The sequence below is a fragment of the Leptonychotes weddellii genome, chromosome 10 (genome assembly GCF_054177405.1).
Source record: "Leptonychotes weddellii isolate Sample4059 chromosome 10, ASM5417740v2, whole genome shotgun sequence".
NCBI lineage: Eukaryota > Metazoa > Chordata > Mammalia > Carnivora > Phocidae > Leptonychotes > Leptonychotes weddellii.
The window spans coordinates 75,780,441-75,803,346 of record NC_138378.1 but is presented as its reverse complement, the minus strand read 5'-3'; the positions used below and the strand labels follow the sequence as shown (position 1 = coordinate 75,803,346).

General features: G+C 43.2%; 1 protein-coding gene across 50 annotated transcripts in view; it reads left to right on the top strand.

Moving 5' to 3' along the window:
• Positions 1-22,906, top strand: part of LOC115943569 (retroviral-like aspartic protease 1) — a 109,742-nt gene that overhangs the window by 26,239 nt on the left and 60,597 nt on the right. For 49 of the 50 annotated variants that reach the window (XR_014148910.1, XR_014148909.1, XR_014148908.1 and 46 more), the window contains one exon: positions 454-590. The gene's annotated coding sequence lies outside the window, so the exon portion shown is untranslated. Of the gene's footprint in view, positions 1-453; positions 591-1,754; positions 2,438-22,906 lie in introns of those variants that run through there. The other variant, XR_014148911.1, reaches the window with a different exon arrangement.

Sequence of the window (22,906 nt, the reverse complement as noted above, 5' to 3'; positions counted from 1 at the left end):
AGAAGCAGGCTTCCCACTGAGCAGGGAGCCCGAGGCAGGGCTCGATCCCAGGACCCCGGGATCACAACCTGAGCCGAAGGCAGATGCGTAACAACTGAGCCACCCAGGTGCCCCCACATTTAAAATGTTGATTCATGGGCGCCTGGGTGGCTCAGTCGTTAAGCGTCTGCCTTCGGCTCAGGTCATGATCCCAGGGTCCTGGGATCGAGTCCCGCATCGGGCTCCCTGCTCCGCGGGAAGCCTGCTTCTCCCTCTCCCACTCCCCCTGCTTGTTCCTGCTCTCACTATGTCTCTCTCCGTCAAATAAATAAATAAAATCTTTAAAAAAAAAAAAACTGTTGATTCATGGAACCAACTACCCTTAAGAATGTTAACTTCTACCAATAGCACATGAGAGTGCCTAAATTGTCAGTAATACTGGGTTGTATGTTTTTCATCTTTCCCATCTGACAGGTGAAAAGTGGTCTTGTCACTATAATATGGTAGTTGAGAATGTGACTCTGATAGATGTGATGTGATATAGTATGTGACTCTGGAGCCAGCCTGCAGGGGCCTGAATTCTGACTCAGCCACTTACTGTGTGACCTTGGGTAAGTCATTTAATTTCTCTCTTTCTCAGTTTCATCTTTGATAAGGTGAGCATGATGATAGCACCTGTTTCAGGAAGAATAAGTCAATTAATCTAAGTAAATGCTTCAAATAGTAATGGAGACATGTCACTCAATAAGTATGACTTAATGATGTTTTTTGTATATTAAAGATTGAACATCTTTTCAAATGTGTTTTGGTATATTTTTTGAGTCACTTATTCATGTCTTTTTTTTTTTTTTAAGATTTTATTTACTTTTTGACAGAAACAGACAGCGAGAGAGGGAACACAAGCAGGGGGAGTGGGAGAGGGAGAAGCAGGCTTCTAGCGGTGCAGGGAGGCTGATGCAGGGCTTGATCCTGGGACCCCATGATCATGACCTGAGCCGAAGGCAGACGCTTAACCGCCTGAGCCACCCAGGCGCCCCACTTATTCATGTCTTTTGCATATTTTCCCAGTAATATTTTCTTAATAACTTGTAAGAGGTAAAGTGTTGACTATAATATAGCAGAATAGTTCCTAGTTTGTCATTTGTCTTTTGACTGTGTTTATGCAATTTTTTTTCCTTGGGAAGTTTTACATTTTTAGGTAGTCAAAACAATCTTTTTTCTTATGGTTTTTCCTGCTGCTAAGCCAGTATTTAGAACAGGCATATCTCCCTACCTCAAAAATATAAAAAACAGTTATTCATTCTCTTTGAGTATTTGGTGTGTGTGTGCACGCGCACGCGTGCTTTTAAATCTTTAAATTTAATCTTTAAATCTTTGATCCTTCTGGAATTTATTTTGATATGAAGATAGCAGATGAGATCTGGCTCTATTTCTTTCCAGTTGTGTACTGTCCCAGACCTATTTATTAAAGAAGAAAGACCAGGAGCCTTTAATCTTTTCTCCCCTCCCCTAATCTGAAAGTAAGATATCCTAGAGATAGGAGATCTCCATTTCAGAGAATGAATTTCATGTTTGGACTCAGTCATTCAGTTGCTAAGCTATGGGATCAGAACTCACGGTTTGACTAAGCAGTGAAACTGCTGCATTCACTAGGGTAGCTTCTCTGCTGGCTCTTCTCTGGAGACTTCTTCTAAATGGATCTTAGTTTGAGGACTGCTTTGAAGGGGCCATTGTTAGTTTGGAATGATAAGTTCTGTGTTCTTTTTTTTTTAAAGATTTATTTGACAGAGACTCAGCGGGAGAGGGAACACAAGGAGGGGGAGTGGGAGAGGGAGAAGCAGCCTTCCTGTGGAGCAGGGAGCCCGATGTGGGGCTCAATCCCAGGACCCTGGGACCATGACCTGAGCCGAAGGCAGATGCTTAACCGACTGAGCCACACAGGCGCCCCAAGTTTTGTGTTCTTAAACAAATGAAGTGATTATAGTGGATATTTCCTCACTCCAGCCTGAGAGTATTGGTAGAGTATTGATGAGGGGGTATTGAATGGTAATGAACACATTGTGTTCTACCTGTGCCCTCATCAGCTCTTTTTGGAACTCTTGTCCCATCTAGTTTCTTCCCTCAGACTCAAGATGGAGGGAGAGCTATTCCTATATGACAGAGTGTTCATATATCCCATGGCAGCTATCATTTGCCAAAGACGTCCAGGAAGGGTAGCTGACTCTTAACATGGCATATGCTGTGTGCCAGCAACTGTTCCAAGCACCTTACATATATAAGGTTTTTATGAGATTGGTGCTCTGTACTAGGTTGAATAGTGTCCTCCCCAAATTTCATGTCCACCCAGAACCTATGAATGTGATCTTATTTGGAAATAGGATCCTTGTAGATGTAATCAAGTTAAGATGAAGTCATAGTGGATTAGGATGGGCCCTAATCCAGTGACTGGTGTTCTTATATGAAGAGGGAGATACATAGAGGAAAGACATCCGTGTGAAGATGGAAGCAGAGATTGGAGTTGTGCTGCCACAAACCAAGGAATGTCAAGAATTGGCAACCACCAGAAGCTGGAAGAGGCAAAGAAAGATTCTTCCCTGGAGCCTTCACAGGGAGCATGGCCCTGCTGAAACCTTGATTTTGGACTTCTAGCCTGCAGAACTGTGAGAGAATAAATGTCTTTTGTTTGAAGCCACCCACTTTGTAGTGTTTGTTATAGCAGCCCGGGAAACCAACACATGCTCTTTTATTATCTCCATTTTCAGATAAGGAAACAGGCCCAGAGAGATCAGATACTTTGAGATCTGTCTAGGCCACTGCTCTGCTGGCTGGGCACTTACTCTGAAGTTCTTGATGTTGCTGTTGTCAGCTCGGCACCTTCACCATGGCTGTCACACCTTCTGGTAGTGCTGGGACTGAGCTGCTGGAATGGCTCCTTCCCTAACACAGCAGGCCACAGACTTTCCCCATTCTTGCCCATTTCACGCCCTAAAGCAGAAACTCCTCTCAGAGGCTTCTGGCTGTAACCTGATCATTTCAGCAGGTTGCTTCATGACCCCACTCTTCCAGGTGAAATCAGGCTTTTTTCATTTCCATGCAGTGTCAGAGAAATGTGGGTGACAGTTGTGGGGAGGGTCACTCAGCTGCTTCTGGCAATTATTTTTATGCTTCCCATTTCTGGCCTGCTATACATCCTAGAATTTCTGTCAGTAGACAAGTCGTGGTTGTTTTTGGAGCTTCAGGATGTCACACACAGCTCACGTCGCACATATCACAGTTCATGGCTGTGAGCAGAGAAGGAGCAGCATCATGACTGCAGTGACTCTGAGGGCCCTGGTCACCTGTTCTTGATAAACCCAACACACCACAGTGGCTCTCTTCTCTGCCAAAGTGAGTGGGGGGATAAGGATGTTATCTGACCCAGCCCACCCCCCTAAACAGCTTCTTGTTTGCCCATGGCCTCTTTTGCTGGCATCCCAGAAGGGATCTCCTCCCTTTGCATCCCATTGCTGGCTGCGGAATCTTGCCTGCTTTCCAATATGAACCTTTTGCTTTGGATCTTGCTCTTACTCTTTTTTTTTTTTTTACTTATTTTTGAGAAAGAGCGCGAGAGAAAGCACGAGCAGGGGGAGGAGACGAGGGAGAAGGACAAGTGAGAGAAAGTGTGAGCAGGGGGAGGAGAAGAGGGAGAGGGACAAGCAGACTGTGCTGAACGCGGAGCCTGAGGTGGGGCTCAATCCCACGACCCTGAGATCGTGACCTGAGCTGAAACCAAGAGTCAGACGCTCAACCCACTAAGCTACCCAGGCACCCCAATCCTGCTCTTATTCTTTATTTTTATAAAGATTTTATTTGACAAAGAGAGACACAGCGAGAGAGGGAACACAAGCAGGGGGTAGTGGGAGAGGGAGAAGCAGGCTTCCCACTGAGCAGGGAGCCCGATGGGGGGCTCGATCCCAGGACGCTGGGATCATGACCTGAGCCGAAGGCAGACTTTTAACGAGTGAGCCACCCAGGCACCCCTCCTGCTCTTATTCTTAACAACTCTCACTAGACTGAGCTCCAGGAATTAAGGAACCATATTTGTTTTGTTTGCTGCTGTATCCCAGGACTGAGCAAAGACCTGACACTTCTCTAGCCCCTGAAGAAGTGTTTATTGAATGAAGAATTGAATATTGACCTTGAAGCTTTGGAATCCTGGTTTTTCTTGCTTCTTGATAAAGCCAGGAACCAGATGAAGAACTTCAGAGGCCTAAGCAATAGAAAGATTATGATGTCCCTCATATTTTCAGCCCTCAGTATGTATTTCAAAAACAATATTAAACACAACATCAGTATAAGGAAAATCCAGCAAAATTCTGTTTTTTACCATGGTGACTAATTAGATAAATAGAATTTAAAACATTTGCTATTACTGTCTCTGCTTTGCTAGTTCTCTAAGCACATGCTTTTGGATAATCCTGCCTGGACCAGTGCTTTCCTCCCTTCGGACTTCACCTTCATTTCCTCTTTATTTCATCTGCTAAAGTTGCCAGCCAGTTCCTTTCACCTCATAGGGGTGTCTGGCTCCTGAGACCCCAGCCAAGGCTAAATGCCCCGGGCTCCCTGGGGGTTTGCCAAGAAAGTCAAGTAGAACATGCACACTACTAAAGAGTACCTCAGAGAACTTCCATGCTGAATTGTGATTTATAGTCAGCATAGCACATTGTGCCAAGTGATTACACTTGGGCCATATTTAGTTGTAATAATCTGCTCTTGTGATCTTATATGTCCAGCCCAGAAATGTTCCTTTGGTCGTTCTTCCTGGGTCACTGAGAAGTCAAGACGTAGTCCCACTCTACCATCTGTATTAATCTGGCTTTGTTGAAACCATTCAGAGAAGCAAGGTATTCTGTAAGTGTAGAGCCCAGGCCTTGTACAGGCTATTCCAAAGCTGTGACCGTAATCAAATCTGTTGCTGTTTCATTTCGAAGAGCTTAAAATAGTGTTGGAAACCTCCCAGGAAAAAAGCACCACTATAACTTCTTGGCTAAGGAAGGGGTGTGTGCTGGCCAGAGCAGAAGCGGTAGCCAAGGCTCCCAAGTTCTTTTCTGGACCTGTTGATTTGAGGTGTGATATTTAGCAATCTGAGATGCTGTCCTGTAGCTCTGATGGTTCATCTTCAGCACAGAGAGTGATGTGGGCCATGCCTGTAGAGAGAGAGGCTGACATTGGTCCCCTGTGATCTAGGGGAGCCTCATCATTAGATGTCATTTCTTTCATTTTAATTTCTAGTTCTTTTTAAAAATTTTTAAAAGAATTTATTTATTTATTAAAAATATTTTATTTATTTATTTGACAGAGATATAGCAAGAGCAGGAACACAAGCAGGGGGAGCGGGAGAGGGGGAAGCAGGCTTCCCGCCGAGCAGGGAGCCCGATGCGGGGCTCCATCCCAGGACCCTGGGATCATGACCTGAGCCGAAGGCAGACGCCTAACGACTGAGCCACCCAGGTGCCCCAAGATTTTATTTATTTAGAGAGTGAGAGCGAGTGAGGTGAGGGGAGAGGCAGAGAGAGAGGGAGAGAGAAAATGTCAAGTAGATTCTACATTGAGCACAGAGCCCAGCTTGGGGCTCCATATCACCACCCTGAGATCATGACCTGAGCCGAAATCAAGAGTCCGAGCCACCCAGGCACCCCTAATTTTATTTTATTTTATTATTTTTTTTAAAGATTTTATTCATTTATTTGAGAGAGAGCATGAGAGGGGGAGGGTCAGAGGGAGAAGCAGACCCCTGCCGAGCAGGGAGCCCGATGCGGGACTCGATCCTGGGACTCCAAGATCATGACCTGAGCCGAAGGCAGTCGCTTAACCAACTGAGCCACCCAGGCGCCCCTAAAGGTTTTTATTAAGTAATTTCTATACCCAGTGTGGAGCTCAAACTCACAACCCTGAGATCAAGAGTTGCATGTGCACTGAGCCAGCCAGGCACCCCTCTAGCTCTTCTTTTTAATGTAGAAATCCTGCCCCTCCCCCGCAAAATTAATATAGGATTAATATCATCTACATTTTACTTGAATTCATTTCATCAGAATTGCTTTCCTTTTAGTGGAGATCAGTTCTTTTTTTTTTTTTTTTGGTTTTTATTTATTTATTCTTTTTTTTTTTTAAGATTTATTTATTGAGAGAGAGTGTGCATGAGCAGGGGGAGGGAGACAAGCAGACTCCCTGCTCAGCAGGGAGCCTCATGTGGGGCTTGATCCCAGGACTCAGAGATGATGACCAGAGCCGAAATTTGAGAGTTGGACGCTTAACTGACGGAGCCACCCAGGCGGCCCTAGATCAGTTATTCTAAGGGATGGGAATTTTAATAGGGTTTAGGAAAAGAAGGTTAGGTTTGTGTGGGGCACACACCTTGGCCTTGGACAGCCAGAGAGTAACATTAGGGCACCAGGTGCATGATGAGCCAGATGGGGGAGAACAAACTCCTATCCCTGGAGAGCCAGACATATATTAGATGCTTTTCATATATTTTCTTATTTAATTATCATAATGCAAACCAGTGAAGTATCTTCACTTTGCACATGGGCAAACTGAAAGTCAAAGAAGTTATGTAACTTGTCCAAGGTCAGACAGCTAATAAAAGGCTGAGCTAGGATTTATTTCTCCTCAGGTCTGTCCAGTTCTAAAACCCATGCAGTTTTCACAGAGCTCTTCTGTCTCTGACAAGATTTAGGGAAAGGAGAGAAGATGGAGAGATGACATCTTTCTCTACCTCACAGTTCTACTCGTTGAGATGTGTTTAGCCAGAGCATCCTGTTTATAGAATGCTAGGTTCTATATATAGAGATGCTGCAACAACATACGTGGGAAGGATACCAATTGGCTGTAGGGGAGGATTTAAAAAAAAGCCTTTGTTCTTTACCTCTAAGTTTTCATTGCAGTGTAATCCACAAGTGTCAAAACACCACTGGTAACTCTGGTTTACTGCTTAAGAGGCCCTGTCCTATTCTCCAAATAAAATTTGTTGATATGTCCCAAGGAGTAAGCCATGATGGGGGCATAGGTGAGGGTGTGGTGTGCCCTTACTGTATGTTCTGGAGCTGGTGACACCTGTTATGTGACTATTTCAGTGAATTATGATTGAGTAAACAAGAGGTGTCTCTCTTTTGCCTTTCTAAGGGAGACCAGATGGCATTGGGTGCTGGCCCAGGTCCAGGGGAGCCTGGCCTCTGGGCTGGCAGAGGAGACAGCTTGAGTGTGTCAGGTAATGGAATAAGAAGAGACAAGGCTGGACTGTCAAGTGGTATAATTTGAGGGGCACCAAGAATGTGTGTTGCCCCTCAAAGACTTGCTTCAGCTCTTTGCTAGTGCTTGGAATTCTACAAGTGAAATTTATTTCCCTTGATTTAAGTCTTCAAGACCCAATTAAAAATGAAGAGACTCCAGGAAGGGATCTGATTGTGAAGCATTTTGGTCATGTAAGTGGGGGAGTGAATGAGTGTATGTGATTGATTTCTGAGAACTGAACTAAGGGACAGAGAGGAAAGGGCACTTTGCCCTAGTCATAGGGACAGGAAGGAGAAACTATTGAGTTTGAGATAAAGGCCCTGAAAAGAGAAGTTGAGTCCCTAAAGAAACAGTTTCTGTTTTTTACAGTTTTGACTGAGAAGACAAGCAGCTGAGGGCGATGGGGATGGAGGCTGATGGGGATGATTCCAAGAGGGCGTATTGGGTGGAGAGACTTCCCATGAGCATGCTGGGTATTCAGGCATGATGTTGTCTGGAGAACAGCTGACAGGCAGAATGTAACAAGAGTGTAGGACCTTTGGGTCTGTGGTTTGCTGTGATGTCCTCAGACAAGACTGGCACAGATCTTAGGAAGTGGGAGGCAGCTTCCCAGAAGTGATGTAAAATGGTGGCGCAAAAGAGGTTGCTGATGACAACATGGGCAGGGCACTTCCTCAGAGGCCACTGGTCGCAGACAACTTCTGGTCTTGATTTCCCAATGTGCTGTGCTGAGATAGGGCTTAACCAGAAAGCAAAATACGCCATATCAAAAGCAATGACAAAGCATTTGGGGTGTCCACACAAAGGTGCAGTTCCCTCTTGTCCACTAACTTTCTGGAGCCAAAATAGCTAATCCAGAAGCTGCCAGAATAGCACCTGTGATTCAGATCTACAACTTTTTTGACCTGAATTCCTGCAAAGAGAGCCTTTCTAGTTGACTGTTCTTCATCATTCATCCAGCCCTGCTTTCAAACAGCCTTTGTGATCTGAATTCTCACAGAGAATTCACAAAGACTCCTGGGGAGTCTTCGACAGAAGCAACTCAAATCTCAGTGCCTTTTCCAGCTCCTCACAGTTGGGTTCATGGATGCCCTTCACCTTCAGGCTTGAACTTCTACTCTGTCCACATTCCTACCCTAAGTCTAGAGCATTTTGTTTTAGCTCAGACTTTTGGTTTCATTCAGGCCTCTGGGGTCCTTCCAGCACATTTCCCTAGAAGGCTATTCTAGGAAGTCTCCACCTTTCACCTCCTGAAGTTTGACAGGGTCTGGGCCTCCCTCCTTAGTGGAATTAGCACAACTCTGTAGAGTTTCTGGATGTAATATACCCCTTCATCTCTCCCCAACCATCATAACCCCATATAGAAGATCTAGTGATGTAGTTAGATCTGCTGATCACCAGGATTTTGGAGCCAGTGCCCCCAGCAGAGGGGACTCCTGGATAGGTGTACTATACTGTGAGTGACAGCTCTGTCCATTACTCTCTGCCTCTCCTCCATCTCACCTTTATTTTAGCTTTTTCCTAAGAGGAACAAGCTCTCTCCAATTGCCCTGCCTGGACCCTCTAGCCTTGTCTAGGACTATAACTCTGCTGTCAACCCCTCACCAGAGGCTGGGGCTTTTGCTTTCCAGCCTCTCTCAGGCCAGTTCCCTTCTGATACTAGAGACTCCCCCGCCCCCCCACCCCCCCCGCCATTGCCCCTACTAGAGACTTTTCTTGCATCTAGGCTTCTGTGGATAGAATCTTGCCCATGCACAGATCTCCCAGTTGTTGACTATCCTGAACTCTGCCTGCTACTCTTTGGGCTAATTGGATGTCATGCTAGTCTGCTCAGCTGTACTTCTGGAACAAGCTTCTTAGCTTAGTTGGGCCTGTCCTGAATTTCATGCTAGTTCTCCAACTGCCTCTGCCTCAAAGACAGTTTTTAATATGCATTTATAAAGCTTCAAAAGGGAGAGAATATAACATTTTCCAAACTTATTTAACTAGAGAACCATTTTTTTTGAAGGAATATTAAGATGTCACAGAATATGGTGTTTGGTAGAGCACAGTTTTGGAAAATATGAGGCTTTATCCTAAAGGAATGGACATCAAATGGAGGAATTCCAGGTGAAGGTAATGTGACAGTCAGTGAAAAAAACACTATTTGGGGGTAGGAAATCTCTCTTGGTCTCTTCATTCAACAAATGCCTACTGAGCACCTGGTATTTACGTCTTTCTGCTGGAATCACATCATGTGTTTGACTACTTAACTGGGTGTCGTCTGCATAAGGACAGCTCTGATCTGGAGTGTAGCTCTAAGGTGGGGAAGAGGTAGGGATTCTACATTCTTTCTCCCCCATTCAGATCTTCCTCCTTCCTCCAGTTAAAACAGGAAGTAGTGAATGGGATGATGCCATCATCAGCTTCTGGATCCAAGGAAGGAGGCTTCTCTGAGGCTGCTTTCCCCAGGTTTTACCTCTTCCAGGATTTCTCTAGCTCTCCTGAGCACCCCTTCCTTCTTACTCTGGGAGTATTCATCTCAGCATCAGTCTCAAGTCTCACTGCTAGTTCAAGATTTCGACTTCACATACGGGATCAGTGCCAAGTGGGATGGAGCTCATTCTTATGGAATGATTATGGCATTGTAAATTTTCTGCTTTGCCTGTGAAATCCATCTTTTATAGCTCATGGGTAGTCCAGACTATTATTTTTTTCAATCCTTCAGTGGAGATAAACCCATGCACTGTAGGCAGGGCAGTCTTGGAGGTGGAGATCATTTAAATCTGGCAGGGTGGGTGACCAAGTGCCAGGAGCTCCAGCTGGCAGAGCTGGTAACCAAAGAGGAAATTAGTTGCTTTCTCTGTATGCCATTCTCAACCAGGACAGCCAGGAAAAGAGCACTTGAAGCAGACAGAAATCTCTAAGACTCCTGATTAAGAAATTTTAGGTCCCTTTGAGACCCTGATGTATGTATGTGCCTTTACTGTCATGAGTGAGATCTCTGGTTGGCCACTTTAACTCAGTTGGATGAGCTAATCGTGAAACAAACTATATGCAAAGGCTTAGCTTTGATCCTGCCCTTAGGTATGATGTTCATCTAGTAATTAGCATCCTCCTACCCACAGGCCCCGCCACAGGGGCCTTGGTCCAGGGCCCATGTCCATTCCTTCCACTTCCTCTGAAATGCTCCAGTTTTAACTGAAGATCAGGGAGTGAGCTCACTTACAGGAAGATCAAAACAGGGCTTGAAATGGGCATTTAGAGGTCTTCAATAGAGCCAGTTATTTGGTCCATCTATTATAAGTATTAGTTGGCACATAACTATATAGATGTAACTGTAACTTCATATAACTGTAGAAGGCTTGTTTTCCCCAACAGGCTTCCTACATGAAGACATTTCCCAAGATTCTATCCTTAACCTCCTTCTCTCCTCCAGGGATATACTATCCCTGGGTGATATCACATGTGCTTATGGTTTTAGCTACCACTGATATGTTAGAAACTCTTAAATCTCTCTCTCCAACCTAAATCTCTTCTGCATTCCAGATTCGTGATGGCCAAACACTATTACCATCATAACCTGGGTGGCTCTTACGTATTTCAAACTCAGCATGTCTCAAGCCAAATTATATTTTTCATTATGCCACCCTCTTCCCCCTGTTCTTCTATTTCTTCCTATTCCTATTCCTCCTTCTTTGTTCTTAGGAGCATCTCTATCCAGGGTCATTAGTAAACTTGCTTATGCATCACTGTCTCCCACTATTTCCCCACCAGGAATTAAGTAGGTTCTGAGTGTAATGTAAGATGTTTAGAATGTCCCTCCCTCCCACCCTCCCTCGCTTGTGCATGTGGACACACTCTCTCTCTCTCTCTTATTGGGGTTCTTGTCTACAAGGCATCTATAGTTGAATTCAATAGAGAAGGTAACAAATAGGAAAAAAAAGAACAAAGTTACACTGAGGTTCAGATTCTAGGTAAAATGGAAGTTTTGGAAAAGAATCATCTGAGAGCTGAAACCTTGAGAGAAAGCTTCATGGAAGAGATGAGAGTTGACCGAGGACACACTAAGTAGGGTAGGGGCCAGAACACCTCTACAGGAGCATGTGTAATTGGCACCTCCCCCACTGGTTTCTTCTGTAAATCACCGCTGAACCTCATGTAGTTTGGTCCTTTTTAAAAGCTTCTGAGGATTGAGTGTCCTAATGTATCCCATTAGTTAGCTGGAACCATCTTTTCCCTTAAAAATTTGGCTCAAAGTGTCATTCTACAGCTTATAGAGAGTCTGATTCCTTCACTCAGATTCTTCAAATTCCTGGGAGCTCATCTATTTATGGTCATTCTAATTTTGAGCTCTTGCTTCCACTAAATTAGTTCAGATTATAGATGGTCTTACCATCTCAAGCATGCTGTTCCTGTTTCCATCCATATTCACCCAGATGTAGAACTCAGATATCTCCCAGCTAAAGCCTTTATGTGTATAGCAGACTTTATTAAAGATTTAGGGTAATGTAGATTATTTACATTGCCACAAAGCAAGCAACTTAAATTCTAATACTGGCTATCACTGTCCCTTAAAGTATTTTTTTTTGTCTACCTCTCCATTAGGATTTCATCATTATTCATATCACCCATTTGTATGGCTTTGGCCTCTTATAATCGTATCTTTCCTCTGCAAATCTTCCTAACTCTATTGCCACTAAGCATTCCAGATACTTCTTACTCTATTATGCAAAGCAATTGAATTCTACTCTCTTCCAAACTTCCTTCCATATGTCCAAAGCCCACTGGAATGGGTCTGCTGAGTAAAAAGTTCATCCTCTTCTTTAGCCACACAAAGTATTTGTAGAAGGTCTGATGTGTTCTTTTACATTATTTCTCTCCTTTGAAAGCATTTCTTGTTTGGGGCGCCTGGGTGGTGCAGTCGGTTAAATATCTGACTCTTGGTCATGATCTCAGGGTCATGAGATTGAGCCCCATGTCAGGCTCCAAGCTCAATATGGAGTCTACTTGAAATTCTCTCTCTCTCTACCTCTGCCCCTCCTGCCCATGCTCTCTTTCTCTCTAAAATAAGTAAATAAAAAAAATTTTTAAAAAGGCATTTCTTGTTTTATTTTTATTTTTTAAGATTTTTATTTATTTGGGGGAGAGAGAGCAAGTGCACAAGCAGGGAGGGGGGGCATAGGGAGAAGGAGAAACAGACTCCCAGCTGAGCAGCGAGCCCAGCACAGGACTTGGGGATCATGACCTGAGCCAAAGGCAGATGCTTAACCAACTGAGCCACCCACGTGCCCACATTTCTTGTTTTAAATAGCATTTACTACTTTTTCTCTTTTCTTTTTTTTAAGTAAGCTCTATACCCAATGTGGGGCTTGAACTCATGATCCTGAGATAAGGAGTTGCACACTCTGCCAACTTAGCCACCAAGGCACCCCAGCATTTACTACTTCTTACCTCAGAAATGGTTTTGCTTTGAAGGATCTGTGGAAGGAAGATAAGAGGATGTTCCAGGCAAGGACAACATTGTGTATATAGGTAGCAGTCTACATAAAACCTGTTGTGGGCAATGAAAAAAATATTCCAACTGGAAATAAGAATTTTTTAAAAGATTTTTTTTTTAATTCATTTATTTGACAGAGAGCACAAGCAGGGGGGAGTGGCAGACAGAGGGAGAAGCAGACTCCCCACTGAGCAGGCAGCCTGATGCGGGGCTCCATCCCAGCACCCTGGGATCATGACGTGAGCCGAAGGCAGACACTTAACCGACTGAGCCACCCAGGTGCCCTGGAAATAAGAATTTTTGTTGGTGAGCAGAGCTCAAAATTGATTAGAAAGTCCAGAAACAGATCTAGGTTTTAGTGGGAAAGGATAGTGTTTAGGGTAAATGTCTAACCATTAAAAAAAAATCCCTCTCACCTTCTAGCAAAACATATTCTAGATGGATTAAAGGTTTTTAACACAAAACTAAAGTAATAAGTGTACTTGAAAATAGTTATGTTATTTTTTTAAAGATTTTATTTATTTGAGAGAGCATGAGCAGGGGGGAGGGCCAGAGAGAAAGGGAGAAGCAGACTCCCCACTGAGCAGGGAGCCCAAGGTGGGGCTTGATCCCAGGACCCTGAGACCATGACCCAAGCCGAAGGAAGATGCCCAACCGACTGAGCCACCCAGGCACCCTGAAAATAGTTATTTTAGTATGGCACCCAAGGCAGGAACTATAAAGGAAAAAGTGCAATGTATTAGCTAAAAAAAAAAAAAAAAAAAAAAAAACAAACACCATAAAAAGTAGATGACAAACCAGTTAAGAAAAGTTTTTGGGGCACCTGGGTGGCTCAGTGGGTTAAGCAACTGCCTTCAGCTCAGGTCATGATCTTGGGGTCCTGGGATGGAGCCCCGTAGTGGGCTTCCTGCTCAGCGGGGACTTTGCTTCCCCTTCTCCCTCTGCCCCTCCACACTGTTCCTGTTTTTTCTTGCACCCTCTCTCTCAAGTAAATAAATAAATAAAATCTTAAAAAAAAAAGTTTTCAACAAATCTCAGTGTGCACAAAGCTCTTATAAATCAATAGCAAAACAAAAAGAAAATAGGCCAAAGTCATAGAAGAATAAATACTAATGACCTGTAAAACCCATAGAAAAAGGGTATTTACCTTATAATCTAGAAGACACAAATAGAAATGAGACATCATTTTTCAACTGTTAGATTGACAAATATTAAAAATAATATTTATTGCTGGCGAGAGTTTGAAGAAACAGGAACTCATACTCTGGGAATTTAAATTAATACAGTCTATTTGGCAATATGTATCAAATTTGAAGTACACACACTTTTTTTTTTTTTAAGATTTTATTTATTTGAGAGAGACCGCATGAGTGGGGGGAGAAGTAGAGGGACAAGCAGACTCCTCACTGAGCAGGGAGCCTGACGCAGGGCTCAATCCTAGGAGCCTCACATCATGACCTGAGCCAGCCAGATGCCTAACTCACTGAGCCACCCAGATGCTCCTGAAGTACACACATTCTTAAACCAGCAATCTGACTTCTAGGTATTTATCCCCAGGGCAATGTACAGGATATATTTATGAGGATATTTGTCACTGTAGAATTTATAAAACAATCAAAATGGCCATCAATAGGGGATTGGCCAAATAAACTGGTAAATCCATACAATGATAAATGAAGTAAATCTATAATTATTGACACATAAAGATGGCTATAATATATACATGAAAAAATATATAGCATATGAATCTGTTTCAGTTGAAATAAATACAGCAATAGCTATGTGTATATATTTAAAAAAAATCATACAGCAGGGGCACGTGGGTGGCTCAGTCGGTTGAGTGTCCAACTCTTGTTTTCAGCTCAGGTCATGATCTCATGGCTCTGTGCTCAACGGGAAGTCTGCTTGAAGATTCTCTCCCTTTGCCCCAACCCCCCTTAAATAAATAAAAATAAATCTTAAAAAAATCACACAGCACATTGTTAACAGAAATTATCTTTTCTGATTCAGAAAAAAAAAAGGCATTTAAAAAATAGGAGGGGCACCTGGCTAGCTCAGTTGATAGAACATGCGACTCTTGATCTCAGGGTTGTAAGTTCGAACCCCATGTTGGTTGTAGAGATTATTTGAAAAATAAAATCTTAAAAAAGAATAGGAAAAATGGGCGCCTGGGTGGCTCAGATGGTTGAGCGTCTGCCTTCGGCTCAGGTCATGATCCCAGGGTCCTGGGATCGAGTCCCGCATCGGGCTCCCTGCTTAGCGGGAAGCCTGCTTCTCCCTCTGCTTCTCTCTCTCTCTCTGTGTGTCTCTCATGAATAAATAAATAAAATCTTAAAAAAAAAAAAAAAAGGAAATAGATTCTGACTTGAGGGTGGTGGGTGGGCCAAAACCACAGTTACATTATGCCAAGGTGTGTGTCTATCCTGTGAAGTTGGAAAATTACTCGTCATGACAGAAAGGGGGTAACTGGAAAGGAGAACCACTCTTCTAGAAAGGGGAGACAGATTTTTTTCTTGGAGTTGAATTTGAAAGGCCAGAGGTACATCCAAAAGGAAGTATTCTGTAGATTGGGGATTCCCATTTAGAGGAAAAGGTACTTCTAAAGTAAAGGCAATAAGTAAGAGTGGGACTCTAAATTTGACACCCTTGAGGTGTTTAGGGGAGGGGTGATCTTATCTTGGTTCTCCCTTTCTTGTTGGTAGTCTTGACAGACCCTGGAGAGGAGTGTGTGGCAGTGGTCTCAACTGGAACCTGAGAGTAGAGCTTGAGGAGAGGTAGGAGTGGGCAGTAATCACCATAATAAAACAACAGCCACAACATTATTTAAAGATCACTCTGCAATTTATGAAGGCCATTGTATAGTGACATGGCTAACAAAGTCCTGTATGCTGTGCATTTTTTTTTTTCTTCTTTTATATGGACACTGAATCTCAATCAGAGAGTAGAATTAGGACTCAGACTCAGGTATTCAGGCCTCAAATTGCATTTCTCATATCTCCACTTTGCATTTCTTTGAGATGAATTTTCCAAGGAGGGAAAGACTAGAGTAAAAGTGGCAGTCTGGAGCTAGGGATACCCACAGTGAAGAGGTGGAAGGAAGAAGAGGGCCAGGGAAGATACCATGCTATTCACAGTCATCGTCCTGTCCTCTGGCCTTTGTAGGTCCTGACATTCCTCTAAACCAGAGAATGTGGGATGGTCTGTTGATTTAAGGAGGATAAAAAGTCCTAATCTGTTCATAAATAGCTTGAGGTGTTTTGGAAGTAAGGCTGGCCAGTTTGGTTACAGCAGAGTTAGTGTGGTGGCTTCGTAGTTTATTGAATTCTGGCTTCATTTTTTTGAAAGCAATACAGTAGAAGCATATTGACTGAGACCCATGAGGGAAGGGCTTGTCTGATTAAATTACATGAAAAAAATATATTTGTGAAGTCATTAAGTTTGGAATCACATGTTAATTCACTTATGCATGTATGCACTAACTAGTTGAGATCCTAAGAGGACCTGCTTTAATCAGTAGAAAATCAGAAGTCTCAAGTTACTTCAGTTTTCCAACTGACAATCATATTTATGCAACTAAATATTTTAGCTAACCCATTCTGATAGCATAAACATAAAAGGCAGTTATCTCCAGTCAGAAATTCTGAACCAACAGGGTCCACTTTAGAGAGGTTCTTGGGCAATTGCTAGAGTGGTATCTGCTAAGAGTTCTGCAAGGCATTCTTGCTGCCCAGTGCTTGGAGCATGTGGCCAGTCAGAAAACTGAGGTTGAATGAATGAGTGAGTAAGGAAAGGACTGAAGGAATCTTTATCTCTGAGGCATGTTGAGCTATGTAGAACAATCTTTGTACTATAGTTTGACTTGGGTGGTTCTGGGACTAGTCTCATCACTTGGATTTTGTATTAGGGAGAGAGGAAACAAGTACCATGGGAAATTTCTGCTCTGTGAGCTGGTGACTCCACAGAGGAGGGATGTTTCCAAAATCAGTAAGCTGGTGTCCCTTGAGTCCCAGCCACATGATCTCTCCTTCTAAAAAGATCAGGCTGCTGAGAAAGACTATGGAACAAGTGAGGAGGCCCATGGAGGTAAGAGATTTCCTATTGGCAACCTGGATCTTACCCAAAGAGGGCAGCTACTTTATAAGTCCTCTGTGGGAGGCTCTCCACCACACTTCTTTTCTGCTTGGATTCTAAATCAGGAGCCTCTCTGGCTCATTGCTGGCTTCTGTGTACCCAGCCTGGCCCTGCCCTCTGGCTGTGTGCCATTGGCGATTTTTAGCCCTGCTGGAAATTACACCGTCTGTGAGGGTAAAGCAAACTGGGAGGTTCTGGCTCGGGCTCCAGAGGGACTGGAGCCTGTCACCTGGCCCTGCCCTGTGTTTCCTGGCATGCATTCCTGGCCACCTTTTTGCCCTTAGCACAGTCCTCTAAGCCCATAATTCTGCCTCAATAAGGATTTAAGGACTGGCTTCTTCAGAGGGACTTTGGGGGGCAAGAATGTCAGTGCTTTGGATGAAACTCCTGATACCAATCTCTGTGTCCTGCTTTAGGAGAATTATTGGTCTCACGTAGATGATCTAACAGTTATGTTGGGGGTGGTTGGAATATGAAGATTCTTCAGTATCACAAAAGGATTTACCACTGGGTTTCTTTAACCTGCTTTTCAAAATTGAACCTGCTTTTCAAAATAAAATTTGATGTTCACACTGTAAGTAGCGTGGAGTTATTTACATTAAAAAACCTTTGAGGGGCACCTCGGTGACTCAGTTGGTTAAGCATCCGACACTTGATTTCAGCTCAGGTCTTGATCCTAGGGTCCATGCTGGGTGTGGAGCCTACTTAAAAAAAAAAACAAAACTTTTGAGATTTTCTAGGCAAACTTCCTTGTTTCAGATATGAGCAAACTTTGGGAGGTCCAACAAGGGCAAAGCTGTGCCTTTGTTGAGGAGCTGACTTTCAGATTATCTGAAAGGAATTGGAGCAGAGGGGAGCAGACATTGTGTGAGAGGAAGTCTCAGTACCTCCGGGAGGAGCATTTCTTGGGGTATTTTTTAGGTGAGAGAGTGGAAAGATGCATTCCTTCCCCTTGAATGCCCTGTTCACAACCCTTGGATTGGGTAATTCCTGCCTCATTGACTTTTACCTTAGTCCTTTCGGACTGAACCCAAAACGACATGGTAATACCTCAGTATTTGAAACTTTGCAAGGTACATTTAAGTAAGTGAAAACTTAAATTATAGGATATGAGTGACTGAATGTAACTTTATTAAATTCAATGTGTGAAAAAAGCCTTATATTAAGTTAGCAAAATGTCAGTAGAGGTTCTTTAGGCAGCCTGATTTAATTAGTTGATTAGATTGATTAGATTAGAATTATCTGATCTATAATAGGTACTTGTAAATTCTATTCATTTATCAAATATTTATTAACTGCAGAGAGTTTTGTGATAACTCAAGATAAAGTGGTAGGGTATGACAGATATAGACCAATGCTGTGGGAACTCAGAGGAGAGATTGTTTCTAGTTTTTGGATCTAGAGAATCAGGATAGTTTTGGGAAAACAAACAAAACATTCCTTTGTTTTAAAGAACACTTTAAATAATCTTGCTTATACTCTAGTCAGAAGTAGTATTGATATGAAGATAAATCTCATTTATATTATTAAAATTTATTTATTTTCATTCATATTATTAAAACTGAATAGCAACATAATGTATTTCCTTTTACTCTGCTTCTTTGCTAATCTCTAAAGCAATTTTTTCCCCAAGGAACAGACCTTTGGCAAGTAAGAGCAAGAGCAGTCCAATCTTTTACTAGGCAGTACCTCTGCAGCTAGTGAATGGAGGCAAGGCTATGGACAGAGAGGCCACTCTTACAAGAAGCTTATTTATGAAGTGAGGACAGTTCGTGAAGGGGCAACACAGGGCCTAGGGAGGGTTATTTATTTATTTATTTATTTATTTGACAGAGAGAGACACAGCGAGAGAGGGAACACAAGCAGGGGGAGTGGGAGAGGGAGAAGCAGGATTCCCGCCGAGCAGGGAGCCCGATGCGGGGCTCGATCCCAGGATCCTGGGATCATGACCTGAGCCGAAGGCAGATGCTTAACGACTGAGCCACCCAGGCGCCTCTTGGGTTATTTATTTTTTTGAGATTGGAGCATGTCCTTGTGCTATGGGAGAAAGAGCTAGTTAAGGAGGGAGAAGTTGAAGATAGAAAAGAGAAATAAAAATTGAGCAGGGCCCCTGAGGGAAAGGGTCTACTGTATCCTAAACACTGGTGGAGAGATGAAACTTGATTTGAACAAAGGACAAAGGCTGCCATTGAATTTAACTCCATCACCACCACCACCGCCATTTATAGCTTTCCTACCTTTTGCTAGCACTCTGCTGAGAATTTTCAAGTCTTATTTGATAGGGGCAAGGGATGTGATGGGACAGAGGGACTTGTGAATATTTGGGGGAGACAGAAAGTTGGAGTTTCCTTCTGTTGGGCTTTGTTTTCTCTGAACAGAAGAAATTTTTTTTTTTTAATTTAAAGATTTTATTTATTTATTTGACAGAGAAAGACACAGCGAGAGAGGGAACACAAACGGGGAGTGGGAGAGGGAGAAGCAGACTCCCTGCTGAGCAGGGAGCCCGATGCGGGACTCGATCCAGGGACTCCAGGATCATGACCTGAGCCGAAGGCAGTCACTTAACCAACTGAGCCACCCAGGCGCCCAGAAGAAATTTTTTTTTTTTTTTAAGATTTTATTTATTTATTTGACAGAGACACAGCGAGAGAGGGAATATAAGCAGGGGGAGCGGGAGAGGGAGAAGCAGGCTTCCCGCGGAGCAGGGAGCCCGATGCGGGGCTTGATCCCAGGACCCTGGGATCATGACCTGAGCCGAAGGCAGACGCCTAACGACTGAGCCACCCAGGCGCCCCTGAACAGAAGAAATTAAAGTCATCTGCTGGAAGCAGGTGGGATAGTGGGGACAGTGACATGGTTTTTAAAATGTTGAGCTAATAGTGATCTGAAGACATGTAGGTGGATAGCTGAGTAGTGCTGAAGGCCCAGGTAATGTTGGAGATGATGACTTTCTAGAGGAAGAGCAGCCCTCATGACTTAATGGTTATTTTAGCAGTGTTCAGCAACTGAGGACATTTGTATTCAAATAGGGGCTATATTTTGTGATCCAACTGGAAGACTTGGAGTAAGAGGAGTCTAGAATATTGGTAGCAAAGTGGTTGTTGTCAAGGTGGTTAGGAGAAAGGAGTGACTCCAGAGGAGGACTGATAGGCAGCAAAATGATGGGGGTGGGTGTCAAGGGACTGGAAATCTCAATGAAGTTGAAAAATGAAACTGTAGTAGTAAAGACAAGGAGAGGTAGAAATATAGAAGGATATAGGAGGTCATGACCAGGCCAAAGGTCTGACTTGGAGTGTAAAGGCACACTGTGATCAAGGGGCCAAAGGTCTTGATGACCGAGAGGTCAGTAGCTGACAGCAGTGAGAAGGAGTGTAATTGTTTGGTATAGACGTTGGCAAAGGAAGGATTTTTTTGTAAGGTGGTAGGAATAATGGCTTTGAAGCCACATTGAGACAGACCATCTGTTTTTCTTCTTGGTACCACTGGGTGCTGAAGAGTGATTTTATGGCAGAATCTTCATTGCCCAGAACCAAGTTCCTCAGGGAGTGCCAGGTTCCAACTAGTGGGGAAGGAGGCCAGAACCATCTTTTAGGCCTACATTTTGCACTGCGGGCCTAAATAGTGTGATGTTGGGGGAGAGGAGAGATATTCTGGCCAAGTGGGACAACCTTCACAAAGTACTGGGCCTTTAGGCAGAGTTTGCCAGAATAGGGACTAAGTGCTCTTCGCAGGGAAAATCCCATTTGGCCATGATGGTTTTTTGAACTGTTCAGGATCAGATTGAGTCAGTGCTAATCTGTGAGAGGCTGAAGGGAAACTGAAGGTTTCTTGCTTAAAACTCCACGAGTCAATAGACTCTTGAAGCTTTCTATTCCTGTGGGGTCTGGAATTTATTTTTCCTTCCACAGTGACAGCAAATAATGCCCTAAAGCCCACACAGTTTGAAAGAGTCTGGAAATATTCAGATTTTTGTTTATAAAGATGTTTTTGGGGTTTTAATGGTTCAGGATTCTTTTGACATTGTTAGTACATGATTGCAAACGTTTAAGAAAGAGCCTTCAAATAGCTGGAAACAAACAAAGTCTTTACAATTCTTTTTGCTCGTTCTTTGCTTGATTCATTTACACCACCGCCCTGGCCAGATGTGAATAGCTCAGAAAATGATTGCTTAATCAGCCATTTCATCACAGGAACTCAAGCAAGATTGTGTGGCGGCCAGCAGAAGAGGCTAGTGGCTCAAAGCTCGGGGTGTGCTGCTCCTGTGACAGTACTTTCTGAATAGTTTTAAACTGCTTTTGCCACATAAAAATGAGAAACTTCTGTCTGGCAAAAGTCATAAACAAAGTTAGAAGACAGCTCACAGAATGGAAGAAAATTTTTGCAATATATGTAATAGGTGATGAATTAATATCTATAATCTATAAAGGGTTTCTATAAATCAATAAGGAAAAGACAGACCCAATAGAAAATGGGTAAGAATACAGTAGGTGAGACACAACAGGGTAAACTGTAATTTCATCTAAAAAAATGCTTATATCCATTTCATCCATTTCAGATGAAACTAGAATTTCATTTAAGATATGAGCAAAGACTTCTCTGGATAGGAATGTTCACTGTCTTGGTAAATATCCATGAATAGGGTACTATGAAATACTCTGTGGCTGTGAAAACTTTTTTTTCTTCTTTTGAATGAACACACATGTCCATGAGCGGGTTGGGGGTTGGGGGGCAGAGAGAGAGAGAATCTCAAGCAGGCTACACGCCCAGCACGGGGCTCGATCTCACAGCCCTGAGATCATCATCTGAGCTGAAATCAAGAGTCAGACACTTAGGGCGCCTGGGTGGGTCAGTCGTTAAGCGTCTGCCTTCGGCTCAGGTCATGATCCCTGGGTCCTGAGATCGAGCCCCGCATTGGGCTCCCTGCTCCGCGGGAAGCCTGCTTCTCCCTCTCCCACTCCCCCTGCTTGTGTTCCCTCTCTTGCTATATCTCTCTCTGTCAAATAAATAAATAAATAATCTTAGAAAAAAAAAGTCAGACACTTAACCAACTGAGCCATTCAGGCGCCCCAGCTGTGAAAACTTTGAAGTTAACTTTCTCTATCAGTGAAAGGAGCAAGTGCAGAGGAATATGAATAGAATGTTCCCATTTACTTTTTAAAAACATTCCTATTTGATTTGGAATGTATTTATTCTGTTTTGAATTTTATAAAGGATTCCTGTAGATTAAAAAATATTTAAGGTTGTATTCTTCTAATTACAATATTAATGAATGAAATGTCAACTTTTGTCTTCCCCTTATGTAAAAGATTTATCTAGTATTATAAATCTTAGTCTCTGAGAAGAATTTCGAGACTTTTCACTACCTTTCCCGTCCCAGAAACTAAAAAAAATTTCTTGAAGGAGGCTACTGGGCCATGGTGTCTACAGTTGTACTTCTTGGTGTGAGGAACAACGGAATTCAAAGCTCAGAATTCTTTTTTCCTAGGATTTGCTACATTTTGGTATTCACAGCCTTCTAGAGCCTTTCTGCCTCCTGCCTATGAGGCAGTGGAAGGGGCTGAGACCTCCTCTGGTTGGAAGGCTTTGATGTTCCTTCCCTTGGAAGAAAAAGGAAAATTACCTGATAAGGCCCAGGTAGGCAAGACTTAGAGCCAGCCTTAGTCTTGGGAGAAAACCTTCTTGCATTTGTCCTTGCCTCTTCTTTGGAGAAGGCTCTCAGCCAGTTTTAGTCTTGGTCTCAGGCCCCCACCAACCTAGGTGAAAGGAAACCTTGAAGCAGATAGCTTAGTTTTGCCTATTTCACTGGACTTTGAGGCTCTAGAACTCTAGCCTGGAAACAAGAGGAATTCCATCACAGGGTGGCACAAGACCAAAAAACCTCTTTGTCTTTCAAAGACAGGCAACACTTTTGGGACAGAAGCTCCGCTTTCCTTAATTACATTACTAGTGTCAGTAGACCCCAGTATGGGTGTGTGAGGATTGTATCAGACTAGTAACATAGGCTTTTCTGTGAGCTGGTGAGTTTACATAGAGTGGTATAATAGAAAC